The sequence below is a fragment of the Triticum aestivum genome, chromosome 1D, assembly GCF_018294505.1.
Source record: "Triticum aestivum cultivar Chinese Spring chromosome 1D, IWGSC CS RefSeq v2.1, whole genome shotgun sequence".
Lineage (NCBI taxonomy): Eukaryota > Viridiplantae > Streptophyta > Magnoliopsida > Poales > Poaceae > Triticum > Triticum aestivum.
Genome location: NC_057796.1, coordinates 51,980,866 through 52,003,754, shown reverse-complemented (window position 1 = coordinate 52,003,754; position 22,889 = coordinate 51,980,866). Strand labels below are relative to the sequence as shown.

The 22,889-nt window shown below is 46.6% G+C and overlaps 1 long non-coding RNA gene across 2 annotated transcripts; it reads right to left on the bottom strand.

The window, feature by feature from the left end:
* Nucleotides 1-14,622: 14,622 nt before the first annotated feature.
* On the bottom strand, nucleotides 14,623-17,703 carry LOC123180223 (uncharacterized). Of its 2 annotated transcripts, XR_006490780.1 has the most exons (3): nucleotides 17,181-17,698; nucleotides 15,487-17,038; nucleotides 14,623-15,069 (listed from the first exon to the last, which is right to left on the bottom strand). It is a non-coding gene; the product is annotated as an uncharacterized lncRNA (long non-coding RNA). The 2 variants fall into 2 exon arrangements; XR_006490779.1 differs by lacking the exon at nucleotides 14,623-15,069 and having other exon boundaries at nucleotides 15,398-17,038; nucleotides 17,181-17,703.
* Nucleotides 17,704-22,889: the final 5,186 nt, after the last annotated feature.

Sequence of the window (22,889 nt, the reverse complement as noted above, 5' to 3'; positions counted from 1 at the left end):
AATCAATAAATAAATCATGCTCCGACTTCATCACATAACGGTTCACCATACGTGCATGCTACGGCAATCACAAACTTTAACACAAGTATCTCTCAAATTCACAACTACTCAACTAGCATGACTCTAATATCACCATCTTCATATCTCAAAAGAATCATAATGAATCAAACTTCTCATAGTATTCAATGCACTTTATATGAAAGTTTTTATTATATCCCTCTTGGATGCCCATCATATTAGGACTAAATTCATAACCAAAGAAAATTACCATGTGAAGCATGAGAGTTCATAAATTTCTTCAAAATAATATAAGTGAAGCATGAGAGTTCATAAATTTCTTCAAAATAAATCCACCGCCGTGCTCTAAAAGATATAAGTGAAGCACTAGAGCAAACAACAAACTACTCCGAAAGATATAAGTGAAGATCAATGAGTAGCCAAATAATTATGCAACTATGTGAAGGCTCTCACATTTAAGAATTTAAGATCTTGGTATTCTATTCAAACAGCAAGCAAAACAAAATAAAATAAAATGACGCTCCAAGCAAAACACATATCATGTGGTGAATAAAAATATAGCTCCAAGTAAAGTTACCGATGAAAGAAGACGAAAGAGGGGATGCCTTCCGGGGCATCCCCAAGCTTAGGTGCTTGGTTATCCTTGAATATTACCTTGGGGTGCCTTGGGCATCCCCAAGCTTAGGCTCTTGCCACTCCTTATTCCATAGTCCATCGAATCTTTACCCAAACCTTGAAAACTTCACAACACAAAACTCAACAGAAAACTCGTGAGCTCCGTTAGCGAAAGAAAAGAAAACACCACTTCAAGGTACTGTATTGAACTCATTATTTATTTATATTGGTGTTAAAACTACTGTATTCCAACTTCTCTATGGTTTATAAACTATTTTACTAACCATAGACTCATCAAAATAAGCAAACAACACACGAAAAACAGAATCTGTCAAAAACAGAACAGTCTGTAGTAATATGTAACTAACGCAAGCTTCTGGAACTTAGAAAAATCTACCAAAATAGGAAGACCTAGATAATTTGTTTATTGATCGACTGCAATTGGAATCAGTATTTTATCACTTTCTGGTGATTTTTAACAATTGTTTTCGTGAACAGAAAGTTTCCGGAATTTTCAGCAAGATCAAATAACTATCATCCAAGAAGATCCTATAGGTCTTACTTGGCACAAACACTAATTAAAACACAAAAACACATCTAAACAGAAGCTAGATGGTTTATTTATTACTAAACAGGAACAAAAAGCAAGGAACAAAAATAAAATTGGGTTGCCTCCCAACAAGCACTAACGTTTAACGCCCCTAGCTAGGCATGATGATTTCAATGATGCTCACATAAAAGATAAGAATTGAAACATAAAGAGAGCATCATGAAGAATATGACTAACACATTTAAGTCTAACCCACTTCCTATGCATAGGGATTTTGTGAGCAAACAACTTATGGGAACAATAATCAACTAGCATAGGAAGGCAAAACAAGCATAACTTTAAAACTTTAAGCACATAGAGAGGAAACTTGATATTATTGCAATATGTAGAAGCATATATTCCTCTCTCATAATAACTTTCAGTAGCATCATGAATGAATTCAACAATATAACCAGCCCATAAAGCATTCTTTTCATGATCTACTTGCATAGAAATTTTATTACTCTCCACATAAGCAAATTTGTTCTCATGAATAATAGTGGGAGCAAACTCAACAAAATAATTATCATGTGAAGCATAATCCAATTGAAAATTAAAATCAAGATGACAAGTTTCATGGTTATCATTATTCTTTATAGCATACGTGTCATCACAATAATCATCATAGATAGGAGGCATGCTTTCATCATAGTAAATTTGCTCATCAAAGCTTGGGGGACAAAAAATATCATCTTCATCAAACATAGCTTCCCCAAGCTTGTGGCTTTGTATATCATTAGCATCATGGGTATTCAAAGAATTCATACTAACAACATTGCAATCATGATCATCATTCACATACTTTATGCCAAGCATTCTATGTAATTCTTCTTCTAGTACTTGAGCAAAATTTTCCTTCCCATCATTTTCACGAAAGATATTAAAAAGATGAAGCATATGAGGCACCCTTAATTCCCTTTTTTGTAGTTTTCTTTTATAATATAAACTAGTGATAAAACAAGAAACTAAAAGATTCGATTGCAAGATCTAAAGATATACCTTCAAGCACTCACCTCCCTGGCAACGGCGCCAGAAAAGAGCTTAGTTGACGGGGTGTGAGTGCCGCTTACCTAGCCTCCCCGGCAACGGCGCCAGAAAAGAGCTTGATGTCTACTACGCAAACTTCTTCTTGTAGACATTGTTGGGCCTCCAAGTGCAGAGGTTTGTAGGACAGTAGCAAATTTCCCTCAAGTGGATGACCTAAGGTTTATCAATCTGTGGGAGGCGTAGGATGAAGATGGTCTCTCTCAAACAACCCTGCAACCAAATAACAAAGAGTCTCTTGTGTCCCCAACCCACCCAACACGATGGTAAATTGTACAGGTGCACTAGTTCGGCGAAGAGATGGTAATACAAGTGCAATATAGATAGTAGATATAGGTTTTTGTAATCTGAAAATATAAAAACAGAAAGGTAACAAGTAATAAAAGTGAGCGTAAACAGTATTGCAATACTAGGAAACAAGGCATAGGGTTCATACTTTCACTAGTGCAAGTTCTCTCAACAATAATAACATAATTGGATCATATAACTATCCCTCAACATGCAACAAAGAGTCACTCCAAAGTCACTAATAACAGAGAACAAACGAAGAGATTATGTTAGGGTACAAAACCACCTCAAAGTTATCCTTTCTGATCTATCTATTCAAGAGTCCATAGTAAAATAACACGAAGCTATTCTTTCCATTCGATCTATCCTAGAGTTCGTACTAGAATAACACCTTAAGACACAAATCAACCAAAACCCTAATGTCACCTAGATACTCCAATGTCTCCTCAAGTATCCATGGGTATGATTATACGATATGCATCACACAATCTCAGATTCATCTATTCAACCAACACAAAGAACTTCAAAGAGTGCCCCAAAGTTTCTACCGGAGAGTCAAGACGAAAACGTGTGCCAACCCCTATGCATAGATTCCCAAGGTCACGGAACCTGCAAGTTGATCACCAAAACATACATCAAGTGGATCAATAGAATACCCCATTGTCACCACGGGTATCCCACGCAAGACATACATCAAGTGTTCTCAAATCCTTAAAGACTCAATCCGATAAGATAACTTCAAAGGGAAAAGTCAATCCATTACAAGAGAGTAGAGGGGGAGAAACATCATAAGATCCAACTATAATAGCAAAGCTCGCGATACATCAAGATCGTGCTAAATCAAGAACACGAGAGAGAGAGATCAAACACATAGCTACTGGTACATACCCTCAGCCCCGAGGGTGAACTACTCCCTCCTCGTCATAGAGAGTGCCGAGATGATGAAGATGGCCACCGGTGAGGGTTCCCCCCTCCGGCAGGGTGCCGGAACAGGGTCTCGATTGGTTTTTGGTGGCTAGAGAGGCTTGCGGCGGTGAAACTCCCGATCTATTCTGTTCGCCGATGGTTTTAGGGTATATTGGTATATATAGGAGGAAGAAATACGCCAGGGGAGCCACGAGGGGCCCACGAGGGTGGAGGGCGCGCCCAGGGGGGTGGGCGCACCCCCTGCCTCGTTGCTTCCCTTGCGTACACCCCAAGTCTTCTGGATTGCTTCCGTTCCAAAAATAACTCTCCCGAAGGTTTCATTCCGTTTGGACTCCATTTGATATTCCTTTTCTGCGAAACACTGAAACAAGAGAAAAACATAAACTGGCACTGGGCTCTGGGTTAATAGGTTAGTCCCAAAAATAATATAAAAGTGTTTAATAAAGCCCATAAACATCCAAAACAGATAATATAATAGCATGGAACAATCAAAAATTATAGATACGTTGGAGACGTATCAGGGTCCGAGCTCAATGGCCCATTTAGCGACCCGGCCTGTGGCTTCCCTGTTTTGGATGATGTCTCCTAAGGGAGCAGAACTAACCACAGTAATGGGGTGACCCTGAAAATATTGCTTGAACTTCTGGCTTGCCATAAAAACCCCATACACAAGCTTCTGCCAGTGTGGATATCTCTGCTTGGACTCAATAAGTACCTCACTGATGTAATAAACCGGCCGTTGAACCGGATATTCCTTGTCTGCCTCCTTCCTTTCTACCACAATAGCCACACTGACGGCTCGGCTATTGGCAGCCACATATAACAACAGAGGCTCTTTATCAATAGGGGCAGCAAGAACCGGTGGCTCAGCCAGCTGCTTCTTAAGTGCCTCAAACGCCTCATTAGCCGCATCACTCCAGACAAAATGATCTGTCTTCTTCATCATCTGATACAGCGGAATAGCTTTCTCTCTCAACCGGCTTATAAACCGGCTTAAAGCTGCAATGCGACCCGCCAGGCGCTAAACATCATTAACACGCGCCGACTTAGCCAAAGAAGTAATAGCTTTGATCTTCTCCGGGTTAGCTTCAATGCCTCTGTTAGAAACCAGGAAACCCAAGAGCTTGCCAGCTGGTACCCCAAAGACACACTTGGTCGGGTTAAGCATCATCTTGTAGACCCGGAGATTGTCAAATGTCTCCTTCAAATCATCAATCAAGGTCTCCTTCTTCCTGGACTTCACCACAATGTCATCTACATAAGCGTGAACATTGCGCCCAATTTGATTGTGAAGGCAATTTTGCACACACCGCTGGTAAGTCGCCTGGGCACTCTTGAGCCCAAAAGGCATAGATACATAGCAGAAGGCTCCGAACGGAGTAATGAAAGCCGTCTTCTCCTGGTCCTTAACTGCCATCTTGATCTCATGATAACCAGAATAAGCATCCAAAAAACTCAGACGCTCACAACCCGCCGTAGCATCAATGATTTGATCAATACGGGGGAGAGCAAACGGATCAGCCGGACAAGCCTTATTCAAGTCCGTGTAATCCACACACATGCGCCAAGTGCCATTCTTCTTAAGCACCAGCACCGGGTTAGCCAACCACTGAGGATGAAAAACTTCAACAATAAACCAGACCGCCAAGAGTCGGGCCACCTCTTCACCAATGGCCTTCCGCCTCTCCTCGTTAAATCGGCGAAGAAACTGCTTGACCGGCTTAAACTTGGGTCAATATTAAGAGTGTGCTCAGCGAGTTCCCTCGGTACACCCGGCATGTCTGAAGGCTTCCATGCAAAGATGTCCTGGTTCTCATGGATGAACTCGATGAGCGCGCTTTCCTATTTGGGATCCAGATTGGCACTGATGCTAAACTGCTTAGATGAGTCGCCAGGGACAAAATCAATCATTTTAGTGTCGTCTGCCGACTTAAACTTGAGCAAAGGATCATGCTCTGTGGTTGGCTTTTTTTAAGGACGTCATGTCTGCCGGGTCAACATTATCCTGGTAAAATTTCAGCTCCTCTGCTGCACAAACTAATTCAGCATAGGCAGCATCTCCCTCTTCACACTCCAAGGCCACCTTGTGACTCCCATGCACTGTGATGGTGCCCTTGTAACCCGGCATCTTAAGCTGTAAGTAAACATAACAAGGCCTCGCCATGAACTTAGCATAAGGCGGCCGCCCAAACAGAGCATGATAAGGGCTCTTGATCTTGACCACTTCGAAGGTTAAAGTCTCAGACCTGGAGTCATGCTCATCTCCGAAAGAAACTTCCAAAGATATCTTACCCACTGGATAGGCTGACTTACTCGGCACCACGCCATGGAACACGGTGTTTGACGGCTTAAGATTTTTATCAGTCAGTCCCATGCGAGGGAAGGTCTCATAATAAAGTATGTTACTGCTGCTGCCCCCGTCCATGAGTACCTTAGTAAATTTGTAGCCCCCAACCTGAGGCGCCACCACTAGAGCCAGCTGACCCGGATTATCAACCCGGGGTGGGTGATCCTCGCTACTCCACACAATAGGCTGCTCTGACCACCGCAAGTAACGTGGTACTGCCGGCTCAGCAGTATTGACTGCCCTCTTATGAAGCTTCTGACCCCGCTTACATAAGCTAGTGGTGAAAACGTGGTACTATCCACTATTCAACTGCTTCAGGTTGCTCTAATAACCAGACTACTGATGCTGCTGATTTCCCTGATTATTCTGTTGGTTGTAGCTGCCCTGGTTACCGTGGCCCTGAAACCCGGAATTTGAACCGCCGCCTCCTTGACCCGGACCACGAGAGCCGATCCCTGAACCGCCGTTCGGGCCATGGTTGCGTTGGATGGACTCCCTAAAGCTTCTCATTATGCTGCAATCTTTCCACAGATGGGTAGCCGGCTTCTGATCCATTCCGTCTTTAGGACATGGCTGATTTAACACTGCATCAAGGTCAAACCTGGTCCCTTGAACCGGCGGTCCCTTACGACGCTGGCTATAATTGCGCACACCGGTGTTAGCCACAAAATCATCAGCCTTGCACTTACCGTTGCCACCCTGATTGGTAGGATTATATTGCTGTCCCTTCATGCCGCTACTCTTCTTTCCCTTTCCCGATCTTTCATCCTCAGAGTCGGGTCCTTGGTACCATCAGAGTCGGCATACTTAACAAGAGCCGCCATAAGCTGCGCCATGTCGTTGCAATGAGGCTTAAGCTGCCCAAGTTTCTGATTGAGTGGAATAAAACGGCAATTCTTCTCCAGCATTAGAACCGCTAAGCCGACGTTGATGTTATCTGAAGAATGTATAATAGTCGAGACCCGACGCACCCAGCTGGTCGTTGACTCGCCCTCAGCCTGGACACAAGAAACCGAATCCACGATCGACATAGGCTGCTTGCATGTATCTTTGAAATTCTGGATAAACCGGGCTTTCAGCTCTGCCCATGATCCGATGGAGTTAGCCGGCAGCCCCTTCAACCAGGTACGAGCCGTCCCTTCCAGCATCATGGTGAAGTACTTAGCGTATGCAGCCTCGCTAACATCCAGCATCTCCATAGCCATCTCATAACTCTCCACCCAAGCCTCTGGGGGCTGATCTGCTGTATAATTGGGCACCTTGTGAGGGCCTTTGAAGTCCTTGGGCAAACGCTCGTTCCGTAGAGTCGCCGTTAGACACGGCACACCGAAAGCTCTAAAAGTTACACGCGCCTCAACTGAAGCCATCGGGTAAACCGGCGTGTGCTGGTGAGCCGCCAGCTCGGCCTCCCGGCGCGTTCTGCCCTGGTCCACCAAATCCTGTGCATTGGCACCATTGCGCGCCGGATCATGTTCATGAGGTTGGTTACGACGCCGCTCAGTACTCGAAACTGCTGGCGAGTCAATGTGCCGGCTGTAGCTCCGGCTCGGACGAGGGGTCGAATGAATCCAGTCACGACTATAGGAATAAGCCTACTGTTGTACCAAAGCCGTTTGAAGAAGCTCCCTGGCCCTTCGGGTTTCAACCGCCATCGGAGTCTCGCCCTCAACTGGCAGAGCCACCAATCGCGTAGCTGCAACAATCATATTGTCTAGAGGGGTGGAGTAATGACCCGGTGGCGTCATCACGTGCTGACGTGGGGTGTTGTTCATATGCGGAGAACCTGCTATGCGCGGCTGACCCGACGCCCCACCCCCTGGCGCCTCAAGTGCCTGGTCTATCATCGGCGGGTTACTAGCCCCCACTCCGGGTGTGTTGAAGAGGTTCCTTGACTCATAAATTGAGGGCAGACGACTCTGGCGTTTTCTTCTCAAGACTTCGTTTGAAGCATTCTGGTCCACCATAAGCCGGTACGAATCTGCTTGAATCCGCTGGGCCTGGGCGTTTAAGACGGCCTGCTCTGCAGCCATCCTAGTGTTCTCCGCTGCCAATTCCGCTTTAGCTTGCACTATCTCATCACGCAACTTAGCCACATCCACCTTATGCTGTTCCTAGTTGTCTGCGGTTACCTCCATCCCCATCAGAGTCGCCAGATCATCCAACAGATCCGTCAAAACTTGAGCCGGCGGGCGTGTTGAACCGCCAGCACCCGCCGTCGTCACCGCCGCAGCACTGCAAGTCATGGTCGCGGCGGCTGTCGAACCAAGAACCGGCTGCGTGCCAGCCATGAAAATCGACACTCTGTTCGGCGGCTCGTGGGGGTCCGGAATACTGTCGCCATCGGAACAGCCCCCAAGCCGTCCGTCTTGCAGTTGATACAGCGAATCGGTTTCGCCTGTGGATGACTCACCATCGGAGTAGATGGCCGTCTCACGGCCAGACACATAGCCTTCAAACTCAGCCCCATGGATTCATCCAACAAAGGCATGCTTCACGGCGGGTTTAACCCGGGCGGGTCATGCACGCTGAGCCGTCTCGATGATGTCGGTGCAGATGTCCGGCTCGGGGCCTGGTTCGCCGATCTTGCCGATGAAGACGTGTATTCCGCCGACGGGGACCCGGTACCCGTACTCAATTGAGCTGGCCTCGGGGCCCCAGCCTGCATCGTCGATGTAGAGCTTGCCGCGACAACTCTTGGTCATCCGGCTCACAGCGTATCCCTTGATACCTTTGAACCTGCACTTCAAAAACTCAAAACCACCGTGCGCTAACCCTATGGCGGGCGCCAACTATCGTAGAATTGCAACGGCAGATGTCCTCATGGAAGGACTTAGTTGTGGAACCATTACGACGAGGTTAGCTTAAAGGGGTTAAACGGGACAAGGACACGAGGAGTTTATACTGGTTCGGCCCCTTGCGGTGAAGGTAAAGGCCTAGTCCAGTTTGAGGTGGTATTGCTAGGGTTTCGATTACGAGGGAGCAAACACGCTTTGCCTGGCTCTCGAATTGTTGTTTCTTGCGCTAAGCCGCTGCCGGGTCGTCCCCTTATATACATGGGTTGACGCCCTGCGGCCTACAGAGTCCCGGCCGGCTCATACAAACGTGTCCGGCTCGGTGACTTATCTTACATGCCTTATAATACAAGTTTACATATACATGGCGATTTACACTTACGAGCCTTAAGCCGCCTCCGGATTTGGGCCTTTTAACAAGCCTATCTATAAACCGTAATCTTGAGTATACTCTTGGGCTTCATTTAGATGAACCGTCATAATGGATGACCCAGCCCCTCCTGGACGGGTCATATCTGATAGTCATATCCCCAACACTAGCTTAACCCGTTCATCATCTAACATTGCTAGTGGAAAGAACCAAGTAAAATGTTTCGCGTACATGTAGGCTGATTCATGTGCTTGAGTTGGAGATGTCTTGGCCTTGCCAAATGAGTATCTTTAGTTCTTTACGTCCACTTCGAGTGAAGTTCAGCTGTAGATAAATCACCAGAAATCTGCGCCATGGCTTGAATGGATTACTAACTCCAGAGCTACTACCGTGATGTGAGATCAATACGAGCTACTTGGCTGTTTACATTAAAGAGGTGGCAAAATTTAAGTTAGTTGTTGTTGTCCTCTGTCCACCTATTATTTGGTACGACTTTTATATTCTACAGTGCAGCATACGCTAGACGTTTTGTAGCTAGCTTGGCCTCTATCACTAGTAGAGTTGTTTGTCAGTCTCACCAATTTCTCATATACATGTGTAGTGTGCAACTTTGTTTGGGAATGGGTGGTATCATGAATGAGTGGGACACAATTTCTCCGGTGGTCGCTACCAATCTGGAATGCCAAGCCAATAGCCCATATGACCATATACTTCTGGAGCCTTTTAAGGTAGATGATGAATCCATCTGGTGTCCAAATATGAGTTGGCCTTAGCTTAGTTTCGCAACAAATTTGTAGGATTTGTCCCTACTTAATGAAGGTTTGGCTGAGAATTTGATTGTCTGCAGGCACCCAGATGCGAAGCTACGGCTACTCGATCTCAGTCGGAGTCTCTCAAGGATGATGAAGTTACAGAGGTGTTGGTCAGTCTATGGGCGATATGGTGGGCTTGGCGCAACAATCAAGGTGCTAAGTATCGTGATTATTAGAAAAGCTAGGATAACGTAAAATATTATTCTACCTTGCCTTGTACTCCAAGATGATCATGTACTCATGTATATATGCCCACGAGGCTCAAGCAATAAAACAACTATTCCACCAATCTCTCTCTCTCCCTTCTAACATGGTATCAGTTTCCGGGTTCTAAGCCCTAGCTGCCGCCGCTTCTGCACCCGTGCGCCGCCCCCGGGGCGGTCGATCTCCATGATCATCGCCGGGGGCCGCGCCGCCCGTACTTAGGGTTCGTCCGCCGGTCGTGTTGACCGGCTACCCTAGAGAGTCTTTTACTCGATCCATTGATTGAGGTTTTTCTCTCTCGCTAGTCGATTGATCGGTATTCTTTTTTGGTTTTCCGATTTACGATCGGTTTGCGTCGCCCACATCGTCCGTCGTCTTTGCGTGGCTCTACTTCAACACTGGCCTCGAGGACATCTGTCGCCCCCCGCGCTTGTGCGCTGGTGGCACGCCCGCATCGCTGCGTCCTGTGTGCTGGCTACATCACCCGTGCGTGGCTCGTTGCTCGCGCGCCTGATCGCTCGCGCTAGGCTACCCAAGCTGTTCCACGTTGAACGGCCCGGATCACATGCGTATGCATGCTGGTCTTGGCTTATGCATGTGTGTCCCGCTTGGGTAAGTGCCCATGCGACGTACGGTTGCGCGATGCAGCTCGCAGACACCTCGTCGTTCGTCGCATCTTCTTGGTTTTGTTTGTCGCGTCTTCGGTCTGATTAACCGCATACACGCGTCTCCCTGGAATTTGTGAAGATCGCCTCCAAGTACAGCACCGCCCTTCACCGATCGAGCAACGCAGCTACAGCTACGGCGCCCCGTCGGGCCGCAGCGCCGCCGCCCCGTGGTTTTCTCCGTGGCTGCATCGATCCGCGCCGCTGCTTCGTCGTCCCTTCGGGCCGTAGCGCCACGGCACATGGTCCCCGCCATCACCCTGAGGCCGTTTCCGTGGTTGCACCACTCCACGCGCTGCCGCTGCGTCGCCCCTTCGGGCCGTAGTGCCGCGGCCCGCGGTCAACTGCCGCCCTGAGGCCGTCCCCGAGGCTGCACCGACCCTCGCGCTGCCGCTGCGTCGCCCCGTCGGGCCGTAGCGAGCGTGGCACGCAGTCCCTGCAACCGCACTGAGGTCTTCCCCGCCGTCGTCCCGACCCGCGCGCTGCCGCTGCGTCGCCCCTTCGGGTTGTAGCATCGCTGCGCGTGGTCCACTACGCCGTCCCCGCGCGTTGACTTCCACGTGATATGCGCCGCGCTGCCTCCCTTGGCGCGGGAACGTCACTGTCCGCGCCGGTCTTCGTCACGTTGTCGGGTTCATTATCGCCTACTTCGAGCACCGCCGCCGCTCCTTCTCTAGCCGCCGCCGCCGCCTCCTTAGGCCGCCGCTGCTCTTCTTCCGCGGCTCCACGGCGACTACCTCGACACCGGCGACCCCCGACTCGACACAGACCACGGCGTTCTTCGCACGGCTACAGCTACACCACCTACGCTCTCAACTACCTCGACAAACGGCACAAAGGGCTACCGCCTTGCTTGAGCAACCTCGTCGGTTTCCACTCCAGCCACGACTCCGCGATGCATCGACTGTTATGACTGTGGGGGGTGTCCGTCGGCTTCCCTTCGGATTCTTCTCCAGTCTCGTTGTCTGCGTCGCTACCGTTGTGACTGCAGGGGATGTTGAGTATCGTGATTATTAGAAAAGTTAGGATAGCGTAAGATATTATTCTACCTTGCCTTGTATGTACTCCTATATATATATGCCCACGAGGCTCAACAATACAACAACTATTCCATTAGCACCTATCGGTCAGTCAACGGAAACGTCTCCTCGCCGGAAATTCTGAAATAAATTCGGAATAAATGTGAGCACCAGGACTTGACTCTAGTGGGCTGGGGATACCACTGTCCACCTAACCATCCCAACCGCAGGTTGGCTCGCGCTCCACAGGAGATTTTTGAAGTGATCAAGATCGAGCATGAAACTAGGGAGTCGAACTTTGAAGCACACAACCTGGAAAAGGTTGTTGTCTCGCTTGATCCTAGCATATATGTGTGGTCACAAGGTTTACCTGATACTGTTGTAATCCCGAACTCCATTTTAGTTGAATAAAGTGGTTACAACCCCTCAATTTTTTTGACGGATTCCTCTCCACACGACTCACTGGATATGTTCTGTCGGAATCTCTTGACAGGCTGAACCCCGCTAGCCCAATTGGATTAGAAAGGTTGAATGATCAAATAGCTCTTGAGTGAACCCAAATCTAAGCTGGTAGTTGTAGCTACAAAAAGCCTGCAAGCCGGCAAACCAAGGTTTTTCCTTATTTACGAAAAGGCCTTAGGTTAAATTGTTAGGTTCTATGGTAGGGTGCATCGACTGTAAATTAAAATTTCCTACGCGTAGACAACCAAGAACATGCTATGGGAGATGGATCACAGTTTGTTACCACTAGACGCGCAGTGCCGTGCAGCGGAAGAAGAGTTGGTGCAGTGCGTTCGCGTGGATCGTCTCCTCCTCGTCCGATCTCCCTCGAACAGCCGGTCGTCCGATCCCACGTACAAGTTCGCCGGAGCGGCGCAGGTCCACCGCCTCTAACGGTATCCGCGCGTGCAGGAAGGAATACCGTGCTACGGACTGCTAGGTCCGATCACACAGTCGGCGACGAGTTGAGGTGGCTATTCGCAACACATGCAAACCCTAGTGACAGCGCCGAAGCGATCAACCAAAATGAGTGTGCGCACCTCCACTTTATATAGGCGTCCGTCGTGGGCTCAACACTTGGGCCTCGCACGAATCCTGAAGCCCACAAGTCTACTCGGCCACGATCCAAGCCTAGCTCGGATCATATCAGATCAGTGTCCTCGGATCCGACCTCATAGGTTCCTTCCCTTAAGCGCGCGACCCCTTAGGTTCAAGTCGGCTTGGTCACAGTTCGGATCACCTCCGACCTGCATGGTTGATAGCGGCCTCTAGCAAGGCGTGCCAACCACCAGTTAGACTATGAAGCTTGTTAGGCAAACCTGTACAACATGTCACACTTCTGTTCCCTTTGCCACACGATATATGTTGTCGGGCTCAAGGCGAGTCTGTCATCCTTGTGCTAGCCCGACCTCTTTCTCGATCCAGTGATGCCGACCACAAACAGGATTATCTCATAATCCTTGTCGCATGGCCATGCGTATCCTGGTCGAATCACACGAGGGGCCCAGAGTATATCTCTCCTGATCGGAGGGGCAAATCCCATCTTGCTCGACCATGTCTCGCAGCATGGGTCTGGACAAGCCCGAAACCTACCTTTGTAACTACCCTGTCACGGAGTAGCGTTTGGTTGGCCCAAAGCAGGTCTGTCACCATCCCGAGTACATGCGCCAGCTTAGGTCTTAGGACATAGAATGTATGTTGTACTAGAGACTCACAGATGACATATCGCTGCGTCTCATAGTTGGGTCTGTCCGACTCGGACCTTATCTCGACTCGGATCCGACTACGTCGAATCCGAACAGATCCTTCGGAGTCCATATTATCCTGTTAGCATCCAATTCTCCATGGCTAGTGAGACCAAGCCATCGACCGTGTCATACGCTAGTCTAGTCGGCTGCGCGTCCACACATCCCTTTCGATTAGGGACCTTTTAGGACAGTAATCATACAATGTATAGTCCCACAAACAAGTCACGTACTTGCTGATATACATCATTGATAATGTCCAAGGACTATCTTTATTCATAAATACAAGGAAATATCATCATACATGATTGCCTCTAGGGCATATCTCCAACACAAATATTAAGAATCCCATGACCTTACAAACACACCCAAATAGAAAAGTAAAATTACAATCAAAGCCTTGAGCGTACCGAAGTCTTCTCCCCCCGCATCCATCGACAACGCACCGTGAGGAAAGCTCGATGCCACCTTTGGGCCTCCGCCTTGGCGGGGTAAACTTTTTAAAACCCAGGAGCTTATATAATTAGTGGCTGGGAAGTGGTTGATGCAGGGCAGGAGACGTCGACGACCGCGATATGTGAAGAAAATCGCCAACCCATGGAAGTGAACACCGGTAAGGACATGTAGGAATTCCGAAGACGACGAAAGCAGGTCAAATCTAGATGGATCCACCGAAAACCTAAACCAACCTATAGGGTGCCGTGGCACTAGCCGACTGGAAATATAGGAGGGTGAGATCGGCCCACACCCTGAAATTCAAGGTGTATAGTTAGTAAATTGGAAGGGGTTCGCGGGATCCCTGTTTTTTTCGAGAGTGAGCAGGATCCCCGTAATCAGGCATAAGCCTAGCCTTTAAGGGAAAATCCCATTGGGAGATAAAAAACACATTCCTAACCCTAGTGGAAAGAACCTGGCAAAATGTATTGCGTGCATGCCGGCAGCTGATTCATGTGCTTGGGTTGGAGATGTGTTAGCCTTGTCAAATGAACATCTTTACGTCCACTGCGAGAGAAGACCAGCTGTAGATAGATCACCGCAAACCAGTACCATAGATTGAATGAATTAATAACTCCAGCTACTCATGTGACGTGAGATCCACAGGAGCTACTTGATTGGTTACATCGAGGGGCGGCATAGTTTAAGTTGGTTGTTGTTGGACTCTATCCATCTACTATTTAGTACGACTTTTAGATTCTCTAGTGAAACACTTGTGCAACTTAATTCACACTTACATTGATCGGTGCATCACATATATAATTAGTGCTGGATGTTTTTAGCTCTTGTGCCCAACATTGGAGTAGCTAGCTTGCCCTCTATCACTAGTAGAATTGTTTGTCAATCTCACCAATTTCTCATAGACATGTATAGCATGCAACTTTGTTTGTGAATGGGTGGTATCATGAATGAGCGCAACACAATGTATGAATTAGTTGCTACGACCCTGGGATGTCAAGGCAATAGCCCATATGGCCATATACTTCTGGAGCTTTTTAAGGTAGATAATGAATCCATAAAGTGTCCAAATATGGGCTGAAGGCAATTTGGTTTCCCAACGAATTTGGTGGATTCCCCTCTACACCGCTCGTTGGATCTTGTCCGTCGGAATCTCTCAGCAGGGTGAACTCCCCATGGCCCTGTTAGTTTAGACAGGTTAAAGGATTAGATAACTGTTGCGCTGAATCCAAGTGAGCTACAAAGCCTGTAAGTGGGCAAACAATGTGGGCTAGAACTTCTTTGCGCAATATAATTGGAGTTTACCAAATTTATTTACTGTTGGGGACAGGAAGCATGTGTTATTTATTTCTCTGTCACATGGGAGTACCATAGCTTAAGAAGTGCATTTGAAACTAGTCCACACGATTCTATGAAAATTCTAAAAAAAAGACTAGTATACACAATTTTTAACTAAACTAGATGATTCCCCGCGCGTTGCTACGGGAATGTATGGTCAAAAAATAAACATTGATGATCATGTAAAATGATAATTTTGATGATAAGATTACTCTCAGTCACATGGAATAATGTTATGAGTTGGGGAAAGAGCAAATTACTTTTCACTCTCCAGTACAGTTCTATGTGTAGGTGCTACTGCTATCGGGAATCCTGCACCAACCAAAGTTTGGAAGTACATGATGCAAGACCTGGTCGTTACAGACTTTCCGAATGCACCAGGTCTCCAAATAGCAATTTCCATGGCAAATAATTTGTTGATCTATTCGTTAACAATCTCTATCCCTCGAATAATTTTGTTGCCTTCTCTCCATTAGCATTGCAAGGCAAATGAAAAATCTAAGAAAAATAGAGCTATATTCCTTGACATGAGCACTTGAGCCGGCAGAACATTTCCAAAGCAAATTGAAATGTAATAAAAGATCCCTCAACTTTAAATATGCCCACCAAAAGACTAAGGCACGCCATGGAGTCAGGAGCCCTGCTGGATTAGTAACAATAGATGTCAATAAGGAAGCTCATAGTTATACAAAATAGCAATAGATATTTATTTTTTGACGAATAGATCAACAAAATGATAAAAAAGAAATAGATATATTACTATTCCCAACAAAAAGATTGATCACATGACAGTCATGACATGGGAGGAAAAAGGACAGATGCATCAAGTAGCAAACGGGGCAAGAACACGGCCCACTTTAAATTTTTTTTTGCATGTATTTCAGCATAGATGAACTATACAATTAGAAGGAAAAAATACTACCATGAGATGGTACATAAAAGATCCCTTACCAGACCAAAAGTAAAAGACAACAAAATTGTAAGTGAGAGTAATAAACATGGTCACAAAGCTGATGGCACCTAGATTGGTAATGGCCTAGTTCTCTACAGTATTTCATGAAGATTTTGCCCCACGTTACTCACAATAAGAAGGGAACATTACTTGCAGACGCCAAATCATTTTAAAGCAGCCGAAATATGAAGATTTGAGCACCCACTGCACTACTCCTTTGGCAAATTTTGGGTCATTCCCACAATCAAATTGACAAAAAAAATGGAATAATCCAATGAGTCTACACCACCAACAAAAATGAAATCATGTACATTTGATAGAAATGTACATATGAATATAGCAACAAACTTCAACGAATTGATATACTGAACCCTTTACAACTGGTGATGCACAAATGTTGAACCATACATAACCAGTGATTATTTTCTAGATTTAGGTGGCAATTATTACCATGAAGGTCAAGATAATGGGAATGAAGAAAGCATTGTGAATGAAAAATCAGAATATGATTTGGAATCCCATACGCTCAAAAGAACTCTACAATGCTGCAAAACTAAAACCGTGTTTGAGTTATGAAGTTTCCTTAGAGGAAAACAAAACATATCTTACCATCATATTGCAGCGATGAAGTATTTTTCAAGCATAAAAAAACCATTGGTTGTCAATGATATACCCATCATAGTATTTTTCATCTGTTGGGATGGCAATATAGATCTCAAAGTTTGTTCGCACAGTGCCGAAACATGAGTGGTATGACATCAACTTCACTGATTCATATCTTCTATATTTCAAATGAAAGTTGTCATGTGGCCAAAGCCCCCAGCCAACTTGATGAAAAAGAGAACGGATCTGTGACGACACTGAAATAATCATAATGGTATGGATCAGTAATCCTATAATCTATGCTTTTGAGATCAATATAATGCAAGCGGGAACATCAGATTAACTTTGCATGAACTGGCAGGCATGACACAATTTTGGAGCAAAGGTGCAGACACCAACCTGATGCTGAAGACTATGGGAGCGATGCCTCTCCACTATCTGAAGGGGAATTTAAAATTCAAAAAAAAATCTGAAGGGGAATTTCTGCGGGAAGTTGCCGAGAGGCGGCGGCCTCGTCGCTTCTGGGCAGCAGGGAGGTGGTGGAGGTCGTCCTTGAGGAGGCAGAGTCGTCGAGGTGGCCGGGGTTGGGTGCCTCAAGTCTGCAGCGCGGTAGTCCTGCACCGGATCTCCCTCTCCCTTTCCCCTTACTCCGCCGCCCCCACCCCTCACCATCTCTCCCAGATCAGATTGAGCCGCAGGTGAGGCAGCGGCCAGATCGATGACGCGATGGAGGTCGCTCCGTCGAGGTCTTCGCGCGCCAGGAGAAGGAGAGGAGGAGGTGGCGCCATGGGGTGCCTCTGCTCGCCCGCGTGGAAGAACCCCGGATCAGTCGGCTGCAAGGCATCGATGGTGCGTGGGTGGCATCGCCTGTTCTGCTGCCAGGAAGAGGAAGGGATAAGAAGAGATCCACCGGTGGGCCTCTCTTGGGCTTCTGTTTATCGGTTATTACGCCGCCTCATCAGTTACGGAAGCCCAAAGAGGCTCTCGCTTCGGCTACCAGCATGATTTTTTTACCTCTGAAACAAAAGACAGCACGGCTTCTTGAATTTTTTTTGGTGATGTGGCAAGCTGGCAAGTGAAGATAAATAAGAGTTATTGCTGATGTGGCAAAGCTGCTGAGTTGGATAGCTTGCAAATTGAGAGAAATAGGATAGTGGGGATGAACTATTTAGATATTATAGATGTCTAAATTAGAGTGTATATATCCGTCCGAAACACCATGTTACGTCTCCAAATCACAAACTAGCTAGGAAACGGTATCTCTAAAGTGCATAATCATTTTCTCTACTACTTTTTTTTGAAACTCAAGCTTAATTCTTAATTAGAAGAGTACAAGAATCTCATCCGATACAACTCTCAGAATGGATTCTGAGGAGCTTGGTTCCATACCATACACAATTTATTAGTGATCCCTTCTCACTACTGGAATTTCCTTATACGCCTGCTGTCCGGCTCTCACCGTGAGCCAAACTGCGGGCACTCGGCAAACTAATATGTGTTGAGAGTACCACTCGGTAACCACGGGTTTACGGCAACGAGGTAATGTTGTTGACAGTGCTTCACTGCAAACAAGGCACAGTCGGCAAACAAAACAGACACCTGAGACGAATTTTCCACGCCAATGTACATCAAGTCTGGATCTGAGATTGAACTTGTCGCCATTCAGGGTCATGCACTGCCACCATCTTCTTCGATGGCCTAGCTAGGCTGGGCCGCCGTAGAAGTTCACCACACTGGATTCGTGTGGTTGTCGTCGGATTCACCAACATCACCGCCTAGCACCGCCTGACAGAGGCTCAAAAAATAATCTCCAACTCCGACCGCATCATCCCTCCAAGGCCTCCAAACTTTTTCCAACAAGTTGTGCTGGGGAACGCGGTAATTTCAAAAAAATTCCTACGCACACGCAAGATCTATCTGGGTGATGCATAGGCAACGAGAAGGGAGAGTGTTGTCCACGTACCCTCGTAGACCGTAAGCGGAAACGTTATGACAACGCGGTTGATGTAGTCGTACATCTTCACGATCCTACCGATCCTAGCAACGAAGATACGACACCTCCGCGATCTACACACGTTCAGCTTGGTGACGTCCCACGAACTCTAGGTCCAGCTGAGGTCGAGGGAGAGTTTTGTCAGCACGACGGCGTGGTGATGGTGATGATGAAGCTACCGGCGCAGGGCTTCGCCTAAGCACTGCAACGATATGACCGAGGTGGAAATCTGTGGAGGGGGGCACCACACACGGGTAAACAATCAACTTGTGTGTCTATGGGGTGCCCCTCCCCCGTATATAAAGGAGTGGAGGAGGAGGAGTGTCGGCCCTCTCATGGCACGCCCAAGGGGGGAGTCCTACTCCCGGTGGGAGTAGGATTCCCCCTTCCCTAGTTGGAGTAGGAGAGGAAGGAAGGAGGAGAGAGGAAGAAGGAAAGGGGGGCCGGCCCCCACCCCAATTCGGATTGGGCTTGGGGGGCGCGCCCCCACCTTGGCCGCCTCCTCCTCTCTCCCACTAAGGCTCAATAAGGCCCATAGACTCCCCGGGGGGTTCCGGTAACCTCCCAGTACTCCGGTAAATGCCCGAACTCACCCGGAACCATTCCGATGTCCAAACATAGCATTCCAATATATCGATATTTATGCCTCGACCATTTCGATACTCCTTGTCATGTCCGTGATCACATCTGGGACTCCGAACAACCTTCGGTACATCAAAACACATAAACTCATAATACCGATCATCATCGAACGTTAAGCGTGCGGACCCTACGGGTTCGAAAACTATGTAGACATGACCGAGACTCATCTCCGGTCAATAACCAATAGCGGAACCTGGATGCTCATATTGGTTCCTACATATTCTACGAAGATCTTTATCGGTCAAACCGCATAACAACATACGTTGTTCCCTTTGTCATCGGTATGTTACTTGCCCGAGATTCGATCGTCGGTATCTCAATACCTAGTTCAATCTCGTTATCAGCAAGTCTCCTTACTCGTTCTGTAATGCATCAACCTATAACTAACTCATTAGTCACATTGCTTGCAAGGCTTATAGTGATGTGCATTACTGAGAGGGCCCAGAGATACCTCTCCGACAATCGGAGTGACAAATCCTAATCTCGATCTATGCCAACTCAACAAACACCATCGGAGACACCTGTAGAGCATCTTTATAATCACCCAGTTACGTTGTGACGTTTGATAGCACACTAAGTGTTCCTCCGGTATTCGGGAGTTGCATAATCTCGTAGTCATAGGAACATGTATAAGTTATGAAGAAAGCAATAGCAACAAGCTAAACGATCATCGTGCTAAGCTAACGGATGGGTCAAGTCAATCACATCATTCTCTAATGATGTGATTGATACGTCTCCAACGTATCTATAATTTTTTATTGTTCCATGCTATTATATATTCTATTTTGGATGTTTAATGGGCTTATTTATACACTTTTATATTATTTTTGGGACTAACCTATTAACCGGAGGCCCAACCCAAATTGCTGTTTTTTTGCCTATTTCAATGTTTCGCAGAAAAAGGATATCAAACGGAGTCCAAACGAAATGAAACTTTCAGGAGAGTTATTTTTGGAACAAATGTGATCTAGAGGACTTGGAGTGGACGTCAAGAAATTACCGAGGAGGCCACGAGGCAGGGGGCGCGCCAACCCCCCTGGGCGCACCCTCCACCCTCGTGGGCCCCTCATGGCTCCACCGACCTACTTCTTCCTCCTATATATTCCTACGTACCCCCAAACCATCGGGGGCACCACGAAAACCTAATTCCACCGACGCAACCTTCTGTACCCGTGAGATCCCATCTTGGGGCCTTTTCCGGCGTCCTGCCGGAGGGGGCATTGATCACGGAGGGCTTCTACATCAACACCATAGCCTCTTCGATGATGTGTGAGTAGTTTACCTCAGACCTTCGGGTCCATAGTTATTAGCTAGATGGATTCTTCTCTCTCTTTGGATCTCAATACAAAGTTTTCCTCGATTCTCTTGGAGATCTATTCGATGTAATCTTCTTTTGCGGTGTGTTTGTCGAGATTCGATGAGTTGTGGGTTTATGATCCAGATTATCTATGAACAATATTTGAATCTCCTCTGAATTCTTCTAGTAGGCCAAACCAAACTGATAATTCGAAGAGACTTGCAAAGATAACCAATCATACATAAAAGAATTCAGAGGAGATTCAAATATTGTTCATAGATAATCTGGATCATAAAGCCACAATTCATCGGATCTCGACAAACACACCGCAAAAGAAGATTAGATCGAATAGATCTCCAAGAGAATCGAGGAGAACTTTGTATTGAGATCCAAAGAGAGAGAAGAAGCCATCTAGCTAATAACTATGGACCCGAAGGTCCGAGGTAAACTACTCACACACCATCGGAGAGGCTATGGTGTTGATGTAGAAGCCCTCCGTGATCAATGCCCCCTCCGGCAGGACGCCGGAAAAGGCCCCAAGATGGGATTTCACGGGTACAGAAGGTTGCGTCGGTGGAATTAGGTTTTCGTGGTGCCCCCGATGGTTTGGGGGTACGTAGGTATATATAGGAGGAAGAAGTAGGTCGGTGGAGCCACGAGGGTGGAGGGCGCGCCCAGGGGAGGTAGGCACGCCCCCTGCTTCATGGCCTCCTCGGTGATTTCTTGACGTCCACTGCAAGTCCTGTGGATCATGTTTGTTCCAAAAATAACTCTCCCAAAGGTTTCGTTCCGTTTGGACTCAGGTTGATATCCTTTTTCTGCGAAACACTGAAATAGGCAAAAAAACAGCAATTTGGGCTGGGCCTTCGGTTAATAGGTTAGTCCCAAAAATAATATAAAAGTGTATTAATAAGCCCATTAAACATCCAAAACAGAATATATAATAGCATGGAACAATAAAAAATTATAGATACGTTGAAGACGTATCAAGCATCCCCAAGCTTAATTCCTGCTCGTCCTCGAGTAGGTAAATGATAAAAACAGAATTTTTGATGTGGAATGCTTCTTAACATAATTTTCAATGTAATTCTTTTTATTGTGGCATGAATATTTAGATCCGAAAGATTCAAGATAAAAGTTTAATGTTGACATAAAAATAATAATACTTCAAACATGCTAACCAAGCAATTATGTCTTATCAAAATAACATAGCCAAAGAAAGCTTATCCCTACAAAATCATATAGTTAGGCCATGTTTCAATATCGTCACACAAACGTTCTCATCATGCATTACCCCGATGACAAGCCGAGCAATTGGTTCATACTTTTTAACGCGCTTCAGCCTTTTCAACTCTTACGCACTACATGAGCGCAAGCCATGGATATAGCACTATGGGTGGAGTAAAGTATAATGATGGGGGTTATGAGAGAACACAAAAAAGGTAGAAAGTCTCACATCAACGAAGCTAATCAACGGGCTATGGAGATGCCCGTCAATTGATGTCAATGAGAGGAGTAGGGATTGTCATGCAACGGATGCACTTAGAGCTATAAGTGTATGAAAGCTCAAACAAAAGAAACTAAGTGGGTGTGCATCCAACTTGCTTGCTCACGAAGACCTCGGGCATTTGAGGAAGCCCATCATTGGAATATACAAGCCAAGTTCTATAATGAAATTTCCGACTAGTATATGAAAGTGCCAAAATGAGAGACTCTCTATCATGAAGATCACGGTGCTACTTTGTGACGCCCCCGATTCAATCATACACTAATCATGCACGCAAACGTGTACGATCAAGATCAGGGACTCACGGGAAGATATCACAACACAACTCTACAACATAAATAAGTCATACAAGCATCATAATACAAGCCAGGGCCCTCGAGGGCTCGAATACAAGTGCTCGATCATAGACGAGTCAGCGGAAGCAACAATATCTGAGTACAGACATAAGTTAAACAAGTTTGCCTTAAGAAGGCTTGCACAAACTGGGATACAGATCGAACGAGGCGCAGGCCTCCTGCCTGGGATCCTCCTAACTACTCATGGTCGTCTTCAGCGGGCTGCACGTAGTAGTAGGCACCTCCAGTGTAGTAGGAGTCATCGTCGATGGTTGCGTCTGGCTCCTGGGCTCCAGCATCTGGTTGCGACAACCAGGTAGAAAGGAAAGGGGGA